This window comes from Periophthalmus magnuspinnatus, chromosome 19 (assembly GCF_009829125.3).
Source record: "Periophthalmus magnuspinnatus isolate fPerMag1 chromosome 19, fPerMag1.2.pri, whole genome shotgun sequence".
In the NCBI taxonomy this organism is placed as follows: Eukaryota; Metazoa; Chordata; class Actinopteri; order Gobiiformes; family Gobiidae; genus Periophthalmus; species Periophthalmus magnuspinnatus.
Window position 1 is genome coordinate 5,159,456 of NC_047144.1, and position 16,234 is coordinate 5,175,689.

The following is a 16,234-nucleotide window of genomic DNA, read 5'->3' on the forward strand; positions in this document are numbered from 1 at the left end:
CTGCTCCTCTGCTCCGTGCAGTTCAGTGCGACAGAGCTGATCACGGCCTGGACAGAGTATGTGTGATCTACACCAATGGATCTTCAGATGCTGCACGTGCTTGGAGTTCAGATCTTTGTTACATCAAACGCTCTTGGTCGACACAAACTCTGTATGGTCTTTACCGGGGGATGCACCATCACATTTTTAAGCATGACAAAAATCTTCATCTTAATTAGGCTATTTTGTAGTGATCCAGAAGACGTTGAACTTGTATCTGTTTTTGTTTTATATGGATAGGTTCTGTTATTACCAACATTTTATTTAAGTCTTTATTTCAGAGTATTAGGCCTATAATGTTTTTATATTTGGTTAAAAAACTACTTCTACTAAAATTTCCAACATCTGCAGAAAAAAAAATATATGTCAAACAGTCAACCCTCCCATAGAGTTCTGACCTGGATTTCAAATTTAAACTACTGACAGAAGTTAATAGGATGTGTTTTTTTTAGGTTAAGTTTAGGGGTTTAGATAGGCCTAGGCAACTGGCTTATGTTCGATTATTCTTCAGGCTAGAATTAGTCTCCAGGAAATGAATGTGTAAATAAGTGTAGGTCGGTGTAACCGTGGCTCCATAAAGTTTGTCCACTTGCACAACTAAATGTTAGAAATTCAAAGAAGAGCGGAGTCTCAAAAGTAGCCTATTGCGCACACGAGCACCAGGCTTGTTTACATGTGGAGGTAATGGGTTAAAACACGGGGATGCGGTTCGGCTCAACTTCTGATTGGATGGCGGCTTGCCAGAGAGCTGTCAATCTTCGAGTGTAAACCAGGCTCTGATTGGCTGCTGGCCAGTCCGAACAGGGCTGCCTGAAAAAAAGCAATTACTGGCCGTGTGGTTTCAAGGCATCCCTGCGCTCTACGATGAAAGGAGATAAGGAGAAACCGTTTCAAGGAGCCCCACGAGCCCCGCTGGCCCCAGAGCAAAGGAGAGTCAAGAGTGACTGAATCAAAGGGAATACGGTAAAAGGGGAAATCAGTCGTGTTATTAAATGTTGAGGTTACATTTACGGAATGCAGCAATAACTCTCTTGTTTAGAAAACAAAGGGATGTAGCGACAGAATGAAAACAAACGTGATGGGCTTCTAACGCTTCTAACACTTGGAGTAACGTAGAAACCAAACCTACAGCAAATAGACAACAAATAAACAATCTTTAGTGAAAATGTGGACGTTACCGAGATGCTACACAATAATAATAAATACAATTAAAATAAAAATGCGGACAAGAGTTTTGCCAGTGAATTATAGTATACTGCAGACAACTCTGATGGAAATTATTTTGTGGAAAATATGGCAGTTTGTCTTGCAGCCCCAGGCAGATGGGGCTACTCAATAGGCTACTTTTTGTATCTGGTGGCTGTGCCTTCCAAAGGTTGTTATGGGGGTTGTGACTGTGTTTCAGGTTGAGAAACCCTGCATTTACTAGTAGGTTAAATACAATCACAATTCAAATCAAATCAGCCTAAATTTGTTCTTTTTGGCTTCCAATGCATGTAACTTTATGTGCCATTACAGTCTTAATCCATTTAGCAGAATTTCACATGTTAGCGTTCCAATGAGGCCCTTAACCAGTGGACTGCCACATGTGCATGATGTACCTTCGACTCAGTCTCTGAAAATGAAATCACAATTTCTGGGGCATAACACCTGACTTGCAAATTTAAGGTGAACTTTGAGGCAACAGGCCAAGATGACCAATAATTAGCACTGATGGCTATGACTTATCTTATAGTGGGCTAGTATTCAGATTCATATAGGCTTGTAGGTTGTTTTTTCCTGCTTACCCAATATCACAATGTTTGGTCTGAAACAATGGCGTGCTATAGCTACTTAAAAAAACATTAAGTACTTGATCACATGCATGTCCAGATATGTTGGCGCTGTATCTTGTTAAAGCAAGATTTTGGTTTGTTTGAAAGGGCTGCTTGTCTGTTCTGTGTTCAGACCTATAGGTCCTAATCACATAGGAACAAAGCAGGGCACAAAGGCATCCAGCACTTAAAGTGCAAGCATTTAATACATTTATTTAGGGACTAAAAATAAGTGACTCGTATCTCATTCTCTATTTCACTTGAGATGCAGGCTGTGCCCTACCAATATGATAGCCTGCCTACTCAGTCCTTAGACCTCGACAGTTCCCTTAGCCTACAATGGGGGTGTGGATAATTAATGCGGATGGACTGATTGCTCTTGAAACTGAGTGGTCCTAGGCATTGATTGTCCTCGAGCAACGAGGCGTTCCACACAGACACCACACCTTCTCCGCTTCCACCAGTGTAAACCTTGCACTAGCCAGCAGCCACTGATCACCTTCCTTTTGTGCTTTTACCCCTATAAACCAAGCAGGTCCAAACAATATAAGAGCTACAATTTCACAGCTTTTGAACTGATCACTGACTAAATTTGCTTATATGAAAACTAACCATTCTTAATAAAATGTTTAACCTGTAGATAAAGAAATGTACAGTTTCTGAAACCAGAAACAATAGCACAGGAGGGGTATTTTAGCCACTAGGCTTTGAGTGTATAGAAGATGCAAACTGGACACAAGACACGTCTGTGTTCAAGTTTTTCACAACTAAATTCTTACACTTATGGACATGCCTCTACTAATAAATTTAATGTTTTTCCACTATAGAAAAGGGAGGTTAATGGGACCTCGTAGTAGCCACTAGGTTTGCAAAATTTGGGGAATTTTCAAAGTTGGAAATTTTCCATGAATTATCAGAAATATACATTAACAAAATTAACAGGAATGCATGGGAATACCCTACCAGGGCAGTCAGAACCAGCTTTGACAAAACTTTACAAAGAGTGGGTCTCCCCGATTCCAGAGGGGCATGATTGACAGGTGGATTAACTAATTAGAGAGATGCATGCTCTGTTCCAGTAAAAACAAAGTGATGGTTTGGGGGTAAATAAGGGAAGAAAAACAACACAGAAGACTGTGTGCAGAATCAACAACAAAAGAACCACACTATTATATTTATCTCAGGTAACAGAAGTTATAGATTTTGTTCTGAATGATACAAGAATTTTCCACATTTGAGAAACACGTGATATTTAGCGGCTGTGGTTGGATGGTCCCAAGTTAGGCCAGAGGTTTTTCACGCTCTATGGTTCGATTCCAAACTCTTCTGGATTCATCAGGCAAGAAATTAACAGGGAATTTACACTTCTGAAAGCTCTCTGAAGTCTGTCTCTTTGGTAGGAGTGAAGAGCAGAAGCATAAAACCGTTAATTTAAGCAAATGAACATAAATATCAGCCTCAAAAAAGTTGTCATTGCCAGATGTGATCACTAGGGCTTGGTGCGGAAGAAGTATGGCACTTAAGGGGATAGACTCCACAACATAGTGTTACATTTGTGTCTCAAATGGTCTTGTCTCAAACAGCTTCAAACTGATAAAGATAAGTCACGTATGAGCATGCGACAATTTCTTTGGGCTCAAAACAAAACTAACACACACAACAAATTTCAGTTTGGTGACTTGTCAAACTGTCCTCTAACAATTATATGATTCTCTCTGCACTGTGGATCTGGAAATGAGTTTTTGCTCATGCTGACCCTACAAAAAAAATCAAATCAAAAGATAGAAAATGTACATTAGGTATTCAGAAACATGAATATATGAATAATTCAATTTCAACAAAAAGTCGATAGAACCTAAGGGGACATAACATAACCCCCTCCTTCCCGGAAATTTCGGGAAATTCCCAAAATTTCCAAAAGTTCCCATCAGAAGTTTTTTGGAGAAAATCTGTGAATTTTCTACATCTTTGCAACCCTAGTGGCCACCAAAAGATGGGCAGAGTTGCAAACCCCAAGTGAAAATACCTGAATGATGGTGTGCAGTGCAGAGTTGGACCATATGCTAAGGCATGCTATTCAGTGTGCACAATGAGCAGGAGAACTCCAAAGCACGGAACGTGCTGGAACCAGAGTCTGATCAGATTGAATGTGTCAACTGTTTGTTTTATAATGAGCATGGTTTCTAATAATTCCCTTATAAATAAGAAAAAAATACTAATTTAATTTCACAATCACAAATGGACAATGCAAGGCATTAATGGAAATTACATCTTGGGAAATACAAGTACTGCATTGCAATGGGGGAGCTGGAATTAAAAAGTGCTGAGTGCAAACGGTGAAGACTTTATAATGGAAGCATACACTTACAGGCCCATGTATGAAAGTTACATTACGTTACATTCCATCATGACGTTTACTTCTTCATGACACTGTTAAAAAACGTGGATCTAATATGAAAAGGCTCTGTCAGGTTAGTGTTGTAGCACTAACCTAAAAGTTAGTGTTATAATTTTTGGCTTGGGAATGAATGTCATGACCATGATACACGTGGATGAAATGAGTTTCCTCCGCAGGGTGGTGCTCTCTTTGAGATAGGGTGAGGAGCTCAGTCACATGGGAGGGACTCAGTAGAGTCATGTAGACTCAGTAGAGTCCATGTCGAGAGGAGCCACCTGATGTGGCTCAGGCATCTATTCCGGATGACCTGCTGGACGTTTCCCTGACGAGGTGTTCTAAGTCCTATCAGTAGGAAGACCTAGGAAAGACCCAGGACACACTGGAGGGAATATATCTCTCAGCTGGCCTGGGAATGCTTCGGGATACCCCCGGAAGAGTGGGAGCAAGTGTGTGTGTAAAGGTAAATCTAGACCTCCCTACTCAGATTGCAGCCTCTGCAATAAAGCAGAAGAACATGGATGGAAATGGATGGAAGTACAGTTGTAGAAAAAACATTTTTTGGCATGAATGTGTCCCTGAGCGCACGCCATTAAAACAAATACAATGCCATTTCTAATTTAACTTCTAAATCTTATTACACTTCCAGGGCCAAAAGCATTTTCAGTTGCTAAAGGAGCAGTTATAATAGACACAAACTTTCAGTGTGACCTCCCTTTTGGCTAAAGCTTTTACTTGTTCTTTAATATTAGACTAATAGATCTTTTCTTTCTTCTATATTTTTTCTTTCCAACACATCTGCTTCACCATCACATGGCCTGGCATAGCAGGCAGGAACAGTCATGTGCTCTCTGACTGCGGCTGCATATTAGAATGGGAAGGGGAAGCTTGTATTGAAGCTATGAGGTCAAAGATGAACTCAGAGGGCCCACAGTCACTAAGTTTACATCCAGAACTAAGGAGAGTCTGATTTTTGTCTGTTTTCTCCAGTTAAGTGGTCAGACCACTTTTGTCAATTTATATGCAAATAATAAAGCTCAATAACTGTGAAGAACTTCACAACTATATTTGCTTATCAAAAGATGTCATTCAATAAATGACAGATGGAACAATAATTTTTGGGAATCAATATTTCTTGTGGGTACTTTTTCTTTGTACAAGGGGAACCTTTTGTTATGTCTCTGTACTTTGATAGGATTTGAACTGTAGAGGGTTGAATAAATAAATTCTCATAAAGGTGCAACCTAACTATTAAACTGTCTCATTTGGTCATTTATTTTTTTCCAGTTCATGTTTTTAAGAATGTGTACATTTAGAAAAGATTTTGGGGATTAATATATATAATATTTTAAATGTAATTTATTAAATAATTTATTATTATTAAATTTTAGCAACATATTGCACTTAATTTGCTATAGTGAGAGGCCTACACTGCTTAAATTACAACAATAATCTGCATTTAACCCCAATTGCCACTTCTGCAATTAAATACAATGAAGCTCTGGTACTTTGACTTAAATGTTTTCTTTTTGATTTACAAATGTAGTTTGAATGCCTAAAAAATAATAAATGCCATTCTGTGTGGAGATTGCCTTTGGTGGGGCATGTTTGTGTTTAAATGAGAATATACACAGCAAATTAGGGCTGAGCTATATATATGATATGAGAATATATATATATATATATATATATATATATATATATATATATATATATATATATATATATATATATATATATATATATATATATATATATATATATATATATATATATATACACCACATATTGATTGATTGATTTTCCACATATTGATTGATCACATTTTTCTTAATTCATTTTATTTGCCTGGGAAATACGAATAGCCTCCAATTAATTTTCGATTTTTTGGCAGATTTTTCTTGTTTTGTCTGATTTTTCCTGTTGTTTGATTTTCCTGTTTGTTTTTGTGTGTAGGCAGCACGGTGGCTGAGTGGCAACACTCATGCCTCACAGCAAGAAGGTTTGGTTCGATCCCCGGGTCGCCCAGGCCTTTCTGTGTGGAGTTTTGCATGTTTCTCCCCGTGCCTGGATGGGTTTCCTCTGGGTACTCCGGCTTCCCCCATCAACCAAAACATGAACACCCTTCGAGACAACTGTTGTTGTGATTTTGAGCGTTATAAAAATAAAATGAATTGAATTTTCTGAACTTAAAGGTATACAAAGTAACTTTTTTGGTCAAGGGTCTGCTACCAGTTTGGTTCCATGGAGAAGTTATTGCTTTACCTGGAATGATTCACATTCTCGATGGACAAAAGGATACGCCATGAGGACAGGTTACAGGTCAGATCTGTGAAGAGGTGACCCTACTCTCAGTAAGAATGCATGTTTTTGAAGGTATTTTTATATAATATAACAGCAGTAATTGAAAAAATGCAAGATATTGTAGGAGATTTCACTGTCTACCAGAAAAGTTAGGCTCAATAGTCTTTATTGTGTAGGCTCTATTTAGTGAACCGTACCAATGCCTTCTCATCAAACATCCACTGAATTTCCCAGCAACGATTTTAAAGCGTAGCCTATACAGAGTGAGATACACAGTCTACACACAAGACAGACACACACACAAACTTTGTGACGGGGGTGCCTCTAGCTATCAGCGTGGGCTTCCCTCTTCCCTCCCCCTCACTGCTGTGGCGGGTGAAGGGAGCAGGAGGGAGGTGCAAGCAAGGCGGAGGGACAGAGATCCTCTCTTCGCAGCTTTTCGCTGGAAGCCCCAGCTGCTGGCAACACTGCATGACTTGCACGGGCTAGTCTGTCCATTGCGCACGGAAGAAAAAGCTGTCGGACACAATTTTGGTGCAGAGAAAAGCTAAAGCAATGCGATTTGACGAAAATATCACAATTAAGAAAATGACAGGATCAACTTTTCAACGAAACGGCTCTTCCGAAAAGAGAGGCACAAGGTAGGGGGTGGGGGCGCAGGAGACGAAGGAACGGACGATACTTTCTTCAATGCGCTTGGCAATACGTGCCTCAGAGATGCTTTTACCGACACATCGGTTAAAAAGGATAAGTGCAAGACTTGCTATCGGTGAATATCGGGCTGGTTTCATATTCACTCCAGCGGACATCGACAGACGGTCCTCACTTTACGCGCTAAACAACGCGCCGGCGGCACGCCTCCCCCGCCATGATTGTCGGTGCGCCATTTTCAAAATGCCTTTGTAAAAAAAATAATAATAAAAAAAACACATTTATTTTGCTGCAGAGGGCCATGTTACAACCTTACCTAATATCTACACCGTGCCTCGAAAACTGGACACGATCATGTTTTGTTTTCCTTAAAGGTGAGATCTTTCAGATTATTTGTTCTCTGTGTGCAATTGCAATTGTTAACACATTTCATAATGGCTATGTGCATAGTTAAGGTATCTTATGACTGTTATATTAAACAATGATGATCTGTACATAATCGTTGTCTTTTTTTTCTCAATTTGTATTATTTTCTGAAACACACATGTCCTTAAAAATGCAGTGTAGTTCGGTGATGCTGTACAGCTACTCAGATCCATAGTACTACCCCAGCTAAACATTTTTGACCAGACCTTTGGCTAGTAATAACAATATTAATTGCTTTAATTTGACGAACTTTGACTTGTGCTTTTCCTGAGGACACTCGTTCTTGTGAAAATATGAAATTACAGGCTGCTAGAAACGCGCAAACTTACTTTACCATGGGTCTTTATTTGGATAGTGCTACTTTTGAAGTAGGCCTAGGACTGACCTACATATTCATCACCAGATCGTGCTACAGCTATTATTATTATTATTATTATTATTATTATTATTATTATTATTATTATTATTATTGTTACCATTATTGTTAGTACTACAGACACAATAATAATAATAATAATAATAATAATAATAATAATAATATATTTAATTTTAAAAAGCAACGACGATTTTATGATAAAAAATATGCTAATGTAGACTACCAGATCATTTTATTTATTTCTAAATAAGGAAACAATAGGCAAGGCTTAACCTCATTACCTAAAGCCTCTTGGTTGTTGGTGGTACCACGTAATTCTACAACCATAGGCCTACTTTACACACAACCCACAATGTGATGCGAATTAAGTACAACTGGAGGTTGTTATGGTGCAAACTTGCCAAAGTAAAACTGCCTCGTGACGCTTCCATGGACCGGAGCGCAGCTCTGCGTTGTCTAGATGTTGCACGAGCACACGGCACATCCAAAGCGCTCCAAGTAGACAACGTCCTCAAATCAAGTGTATATGCTTTGGTATATGGAACGTGTCCACACGCCTGAGCTGGCTGAAGGTCCACAAACAAGCCCATCATATTATCCGATCCTACTTTTAAAATGTAGACGATTCTCCACAAAAGGCGTTCCCCTTCTACCCCGAGATACTCAACCCACACATTTCTGAATCTGAAATGGCCCGAGAGAGTACACCCACCCCACGAGGAGGCACCCAGCTAAGAAATACAATGCAAACTCAATTAAATGCAGTCTCACTGCGATTTAGCGCAATGAATGATAAATTGGGCTTCGTTCTCACGCGGGAGGTTCTCTGAAATGGCAATAATGGACAGGACTTATCAAATACGGTTTGGGCCACCTTCACCAAATTTAGACCGAGAGGAGCAACTCTGTGCGCCTTTGTTGAGACGATTGTGCGTTACATGTACGTGTGTAACATGATGTATGTGTGTAACATGTATGTATGTATGTATGTATGTATGCATGTGTGTAACATGTATGTGTGTAACATGTATGCGTATAACATGTATGTGTGTAACATGATGTATGTGCATAACATGTATGTAACATGTATGTGCATAACATGAATGCGTGTAACATGTATGTGTGTAGCATGTATGTATGTTTGTAACATGATGTATGTGCGTAACACGTATGTGTGTAACATGTATGTGCGTAACATGAATGTGTGTAACATGATGTGTGTGCGTAACATGTATGCGTGTAACATGATGCATCTGTAACGTGTGTAACGTATGTGTGTAACATGATGTGTGCGTGTAACATGTATGTGTGTAGCATGATGTATGTGTGTAACATGTATGTATGTTCGTAACATGTATGTGTGTAACATGATGTATGTACGTAACATGTGTGTAACATGATGTATGTGTAACATGTGTGTAACGTACGTTTGTAACATGATGTATGTGTGTAACATGATGTGTGCGCGTAACATGTATGTGTGTAGCATGATGTATGTGCGTAACATGTATGTGTGTAACATGTATGTGTGTAACATGTATGTGTGTTACATTACCACACTGGGATTGCCCTGGATTCAAAATACACACTTCTCCAATACTTCCTTACAAACAGAGCAGATATCACTGTGGACCTGTCATGCAGGGGATGAATCGCCCCAAACATAATGCGGAATCATTTTACGTTTCTGGTGCTAAATTTCAAACCGTAGAAAAACAGTTTAGCCGGCTAATTATGAACACGGACAGCAGAAGCACGGATTATTATTTCAATCAGCCTTGTTGAAATAATAAAATAAAAATTTAGGAGTGAATGAATCATTAAGGCTAAAACATTTGGGCTATAACCTGTATCCCAGGTAAGCAACGCTGAAATACAGTTAATGTAGGCTCATATGATAGTCAGTTTGTGTTCACACAGTCAAATGAACAGAATGAGACTAAGGCTTGATGGGAGCTGAGCGTGTTCCTCCTGGGCCTGTAGTTTACTCACTGTCCCCTGCGCTCAAGTCTTGTTGATTGTAGATTTGATTACAAAAGTGGCAATGCCGTTTTTTCAGGTATGGTCAGTTATTTCATCATGTGTGCAAAACAACAAATGTACTTCGGGTTTGTGGATAGATCCTGCACCGTCCATTTTTTCCTTCCTTCTCTAAAATGTTCTCACACGCGCGCGCGCGAGCCATTTCAAATTGCGGGACTGCGCAACACTCATTTAACAGAACAGAAAAATCAATGCAGTATGAAGCTGCTACAGTTCCTTTCTTTCTTTCATTCTTCCAGACACCAGCATGTTGACATGATGAGGCTAAACATGTTGGAACTGGGTGCAAAATAGTATCTGTTCAGTGAAGAATGACGACCCACTTACTCTTTGCAGGAGTGCGTGGACTCAGCTTTTAGAGGAGAGACATTGTATTGGGTAATAAGAGAGTCTAAAAGGAACATTCATAAACATATAAAATACTACAATTTTGTCCAATTATGTCTAGTTAATTTGTAAAGTCACTATATAGTTTTAGACTGCTCATTTGTAGCTTAAGTGTTCAGTATCATGGAAAAATATTGTTTTGCAGCTGTCGGCCTAAGACAGAGACTACGATACCTCTCTATCCTTTTTATTCGATTCATCTCTCGAAGCAGTGAAGATCCTCAGGGTTAGTGTAACACTGTGCAACTGTAATATATTCCAGCCCATACTTTGCCTGAGGCATCCATATGTTTAATTCCACTATTCACTTTTGACACTAAATGAAACAACATTTTACACAATGGGTTTAGATTTTGTGGATGATAAATATTTTTAAATAATGTTTTTACTTTCTTTATATCATGGATCCTTGTGTCTGTGTATAGCTGTGCAGTACCTCAGTGCTGTTTTATTTTTTTTAATTGGATGTAGACCACCTGCAGTTTGCACATTTCTGCTGGCTGATTTCAGACTCCCTCAGGTCCACTCACTTATGGTGTCTGTATCTAAAGAAAAAAACAGGTAAAAATCATTAAGAAAAGCAACTTGTGTGTTATTGAGCACAATATATTTGAAAATATCACCTTTTGAGCCTTCAAAATTAGAATTGATCAAGATATAACATGGGTTAAAACACATGACTAAGGAAAAATAAAAAATGGGGCTTTGTGTCGTCATTTATCATAATCCTTTTGAACAGTGCACAACAACACTGGGCTGTGTGTGGACACTGGACACTCTCTGTGTCCATCAGTGAGGGAGGGGCCCCAGGAAGGAGGGGGCTTATGAGGTCACTGGGGGAGAAAAGGGAGGTGAGGGGAGATGCAGACAGGGGATGAACAGTGGGGAGAAGGGTCTGGGCAGGGGGCTTCTAACATGTGCTTCCGGTACAGGATAGCTCATTCATCATTCTCACATGGTGGCTGTACTTTGCAGTGAGGGAGAAAGGGCCGACGAGCAGCTCTGAGTCTGCATGGATTTATGTGAAGGTTTATGGGACCATACTGCTGTGCTTTTTCATGAGGGGTGTGTCCGTTTAGAGTGGGGCCTATATGAAGGTACAGCACTTTCACTTTACTTGTATGTGGCAAGTTGTGCTTCAAGTGCCACCTCACACTTCATTCCTTCTTCCCTAAACTTGTAAAACTATACCCTATAGACCCTAGACATAAAGGCAAACAATGGACCACTCACTTCTGCAAGTTATGTGTGTTCAATCAGATGACATAGTTGTGCTTACAGGGCTTGGGTTCAGTGAAAGGTCAGGTGACATAACAGATGATCCTGTCCTGGTCCTAAACATCCACAGCTGCCATGACAACAAGGAAATATTCAGGCAGTCTGAAGTAGCCAGAAAGCAGGTCAAAAGCTGAGAGAGGAGAAACATTTGTGCCAAATCTAAGTCTGTACAGACTTTTCCCCTATTTTCCTCTACCTTACTGACCACACCAGTATGTGTGGAGAAAATTCTCAATGAAGAGGAGAAGCAGAGTTTGTTCTGAGGTCATGAGCTGACCTCTGAGCAGCAGGATCAACTGCTATGGTAGCTACGCACTCAAAAGCATGAATTAGAGCCCCCCCTACTGGTCATATATGACCATAGTCTGAGAGTGTGTCAGGGTCAGATCTAAATCATCGTAGCTTCATGTAAATCTGATTAACTAAACAAATTAAAGGATCTCTATGATCCGCTGAGAGGAGGAGTAATATTAGATACAAAACATTTTTAAGGAAATTGTGAAGGGTGAGAGAAGGGACAGTGAACAGAGGTCATCACTGGTGAATTGTGAACACCTGTGGGATTGTGGGATGTCCAATTCGTCATATCATAGACATGCATGAATAATACAGAGGTACAAAGGCAGTGCGCATGTGGAAGGAGGGCTCTCCTCCTCCACACTATGACCTTGTATAGGGTCATACAGAGGGGGACTGAAATGAGTTTCAAATGTTCACATTATTTATTATTGGTATCATCTCACTGTACAAATCCCTTACAGATGTGAAGCTCTAGGTCACGCCTGGTGTGTTGAGCGTGGCCTAGAGATGCACACAGCGCATATTTCTTTACAAAGACTGCAGCATTTTGGGACCAGTGTGTGCTGTGTGCAACACTGGGGGCGAGGTGCTGAATGACGGCATAAGAAATGAAGGATGATCTTTATGTGGCAGCCTATTTGTTTTTGAATGGAGGAGGTTCCGAGGCCTCACACTAAAGGCATGGAGCACAGAGCAAAGGAGTCTGTCACTGCCCTGTCAGAAGACACCACCACGCACTCACGCCTCTGTTTTATGATAAAACGTGATGAAGCTCACTCAGGCCTATGTGAGAAACAAACAAGGAGGAGCTATGAAACAAGACAGCAAGTGAAACCTCAGCATCAAAAAGTATTATTAGCATTAATGTTTAAATAGTCAAACAAATGATCACAATGAGAGACACATTTATATTTATGTAGATGTTGTCATTACATTTGTAACTGTAGTTTTATAAAACTACAGACAGACATGAACCTGACCAAAAATAGCTGAAAAGATGATTAAACAATGATCCCTAAAATAAACTATTGTGTGGTCATTTTAAAAGTCCAGATGCTCATTTCATCTATTGGTTATTGTTCGAGCTCTGATCTCAACACTATGCCAAGTAGAATTATTTTTAAATATTTTTCATTGAAACATGCATTTGTGAATTTACTTAATTAATAATTAAAATATACAGATAAAAACAAAAAATATATACATTCATGTATATTTTCCATTTATTTTATATATTTTGATATAAAAATCTAAAAATAAAATAAAAAATAAATCTAAATGACACACACACACACACACACACACCACACACACACACAGACTGACCCTAGCCTTAACCATAGTCACTTTTGCCCACCCTAAACTTTATGTATTTTAGCCCATATCGGAACTTTAAATCACTGCGTTGATCTAATAAAGGATTTACGTCATGAGGACCTGAGTTTAGTCCTCATAAAGGAGACAGGTCCCCAGGATGGGGTCTACACTATGTGATAAATATCTGCCACGCGCACATATTAAAGCAAACTGTAAATTGTTAAAGACAATACATGATGAAGAGTAGGAATACTATTTGCAGAAATGTAGTTGACAAAAGCATGCAGGCGAGCACTGTAGAAAGCCTGTACGATGTTAGGTCTGTTAGTGGGACGGGGGTCATGGCTGACCCCTCTGATGTCAGACGGCGTCAGGGGAGCTCCAGACAGGGCTCATGCAGATCACATCTAAATGTGCCCACATGTTGAGCTGTATTTAAAGACATTTTTGCTTGACAGAAATGTTGGAGATGGATATCTGTAACTGCATTAGAGACACACAGCCAACAGGAGGGGACTTGGTGGTTTGTAGAACACCTCGGGTTTCTGTTTTTGGCCTGCACAGCAGAGAGTCCTTGGCAGTGCCTAAATGGGCTTGAGTAAATAAAAGTGGCCATTATGTGTGGGCTTCAGTAAATAGCTGCTCTCTTGTCTCTGTGGGCTTCAAAAACAGGGGCGGAAGATGCGATCACGAGGAAAGCCCGTGTCTTTTCTTGTATGGGGCCCTGACTCCCCCTCCGTCCCACTCTTCAGTCTTCAGTCTTTTCTTTCCGTTTACTCCAAGTCCTCCTCTCTGTCCGCCTCTAGCTGAACTCCCCGCCGCTCACTGCTCTACCGCACGGCACACACACACACACACACACACACACACACACACACACACACACACACACACACACACACACCCACACACCCACACACACACACGCCCCCCCCCACACACACGCACGTACACCCCCACACACACGCACGTACACCCCCACACGCACCCCCCCCACACACACACACACGTACACACACACCCCACACACACAAACACACACACGCGCGCACACACACACACAGATCAATGGTACGCAGCAAAGTTACAGTGCTGCATTCTAATGAGACAGAAGAAAGACGAAGAACAAGCAGAGGCAGCATGTCACGGGAGAGAAAAAGGAAGAATATCCTTCAAAAAAAAAAGAATACTGGTGAGTACCGTTCACGTCTCAGGTCCGTCCAACTCTAGTTCATCTTCATTTTGTACAACACTCTCCACATGATTTATTTCAATATAGATGACACATAAACTTCTGTAATTTCACATGAAAGGACTTAACTAAAATTTTGATGACAAAAAAAAATAAAAATAAAAAATAAAAAATAGGCTATGTGTAGGCCTAATATTATTTGGGAGATATATGAAAAACTCAGTTGAATAATACAATTCAAGATGGTTGGATAAATCAGTGAAGCAGTGACATGTACACGGCAATAGGCATGGTGTTAATATTGGCCAGGCAAGGACCAAGCTGTTCATGTGCTAAGTGCCACTCCTAAAACCCTAATGATGCCGTTGGCACCAGAGAGCTGAAGACACGTTTAAATGAAAGGCCTGTTCTGCGCGAGCCGCGGCAGACAGGACAGAACCTGGATAAGAGCGTCTCCTCTGGCTCTCAACTCTGCTGTCAATTATGAGAGATATATGGGCCGTCCCGTGTCCGCCACTTTTCTGAGACCCGCACTCTCACACTGTAAATTATCACCCCTGGACCAAGGTTTGCAGCCATTTAGAGGCACCAGTGAGACCCTCCTCTGTCAGAATGTGAAGGAATTCCCTCCCTCTTTGTGCCAAACCCAGACCAGGGCTGTGAAGCATGCAGCTGCACGCCCATGTGGACACGCTCACTCGCAAACATTGATTTAAACACCCTCAAATGCACACAAATGTTCGTATATGGAATAGAACAACCCCTGGAGTTATAGATCATTGGGAACAGGTACACACACACACACACACACACACACACACACCCCCACACACCTACACACACACACACACACACACACCCCCACACCCCCCCACACACCTACACCCCCCCCCACACACACACACCCACACACACACACAGAGCGGGCCGTACATCACTGAGGTGGGCAGGGATGTCAGCGCTCCCGTACACAGTGAGCCTTATTACAGAGTTTAATAGAGGAAAGCCAGCATGAATCCCCTCAGTCACACACACATACACACACATTGGGCCTGTGTGTGGTGCAGTGTGTGGACCACTGCTTGTTATGCAACTGTACAACTTTAGATGCACACAGCATTTGTGTAAAACAGACATGGAGCTTGCCGTGACCCAATGCTGATGTGTCGGCTCTGCACTTTTATGGGACTGGCCTTTTAAAAACATCTTGGATTTATGGTTTGGTCTCTCAAACAGGAAGTGAAATGCTCTGCAAGAAATTGAGATGGTCTTGCGCATAAAAGATGAGACATAATAGTCCTATTTAGAACAATTACTATGAGATATGAGATGAAATACTTGTGGCATGCAATGCTGTTCTGTGTCTTTATATTGTGTTTCCTGTAACTATGAATGTTTTCATGCCAAAGTCAGGTTTAGAGCAGGCTAATGTGTTGGTTGGCACAAGGTCAGACCCAAAGACAAGTTATCTGAGTATGCACATAAACACAGTGCTTCATGTGGGTATGAACAAACACATTGCATGTGCATGCATACAGAGCTGCAGATGGCCGCTTGGCATGCCACTCTTTACAGAGCATAGTCCCACATCATCCTAAAATGTTCTGCTTAGAAATTGATTTCACAGCCTGGGAACCCCTCTGGAGATTAACAAAGTAAATTCTTTCCTTACTCCCAAAAAGAAGCGCACAGTTCTTATCTACAGCTCAGAT

General features: G+C 40.6%; 1 long non-coding RNA gene across 1 annotated transcript in view; it reads right to left on the reverse strand.

Moving 5' to 3' along the window:
* The window catches only part of LOC129457160 (uncharacterized), a 53,863-nt gene extending 39,602 nt beyond the window's left edge, over positions 1–14,261 (reverse strand). The window contains exon 1 of the long non-coding RNA XR_008649120.1: positions 14,170–14,261. This is a non-coding gene — a long non-coding RNA (uncharacterized LOC129457160). The remainder of the gene's footprint in view (positions 1–14,169) is intronic.
* Between the last annotated feature and the right edge of the window lie 1,973 nt (positions 14,262–16,234).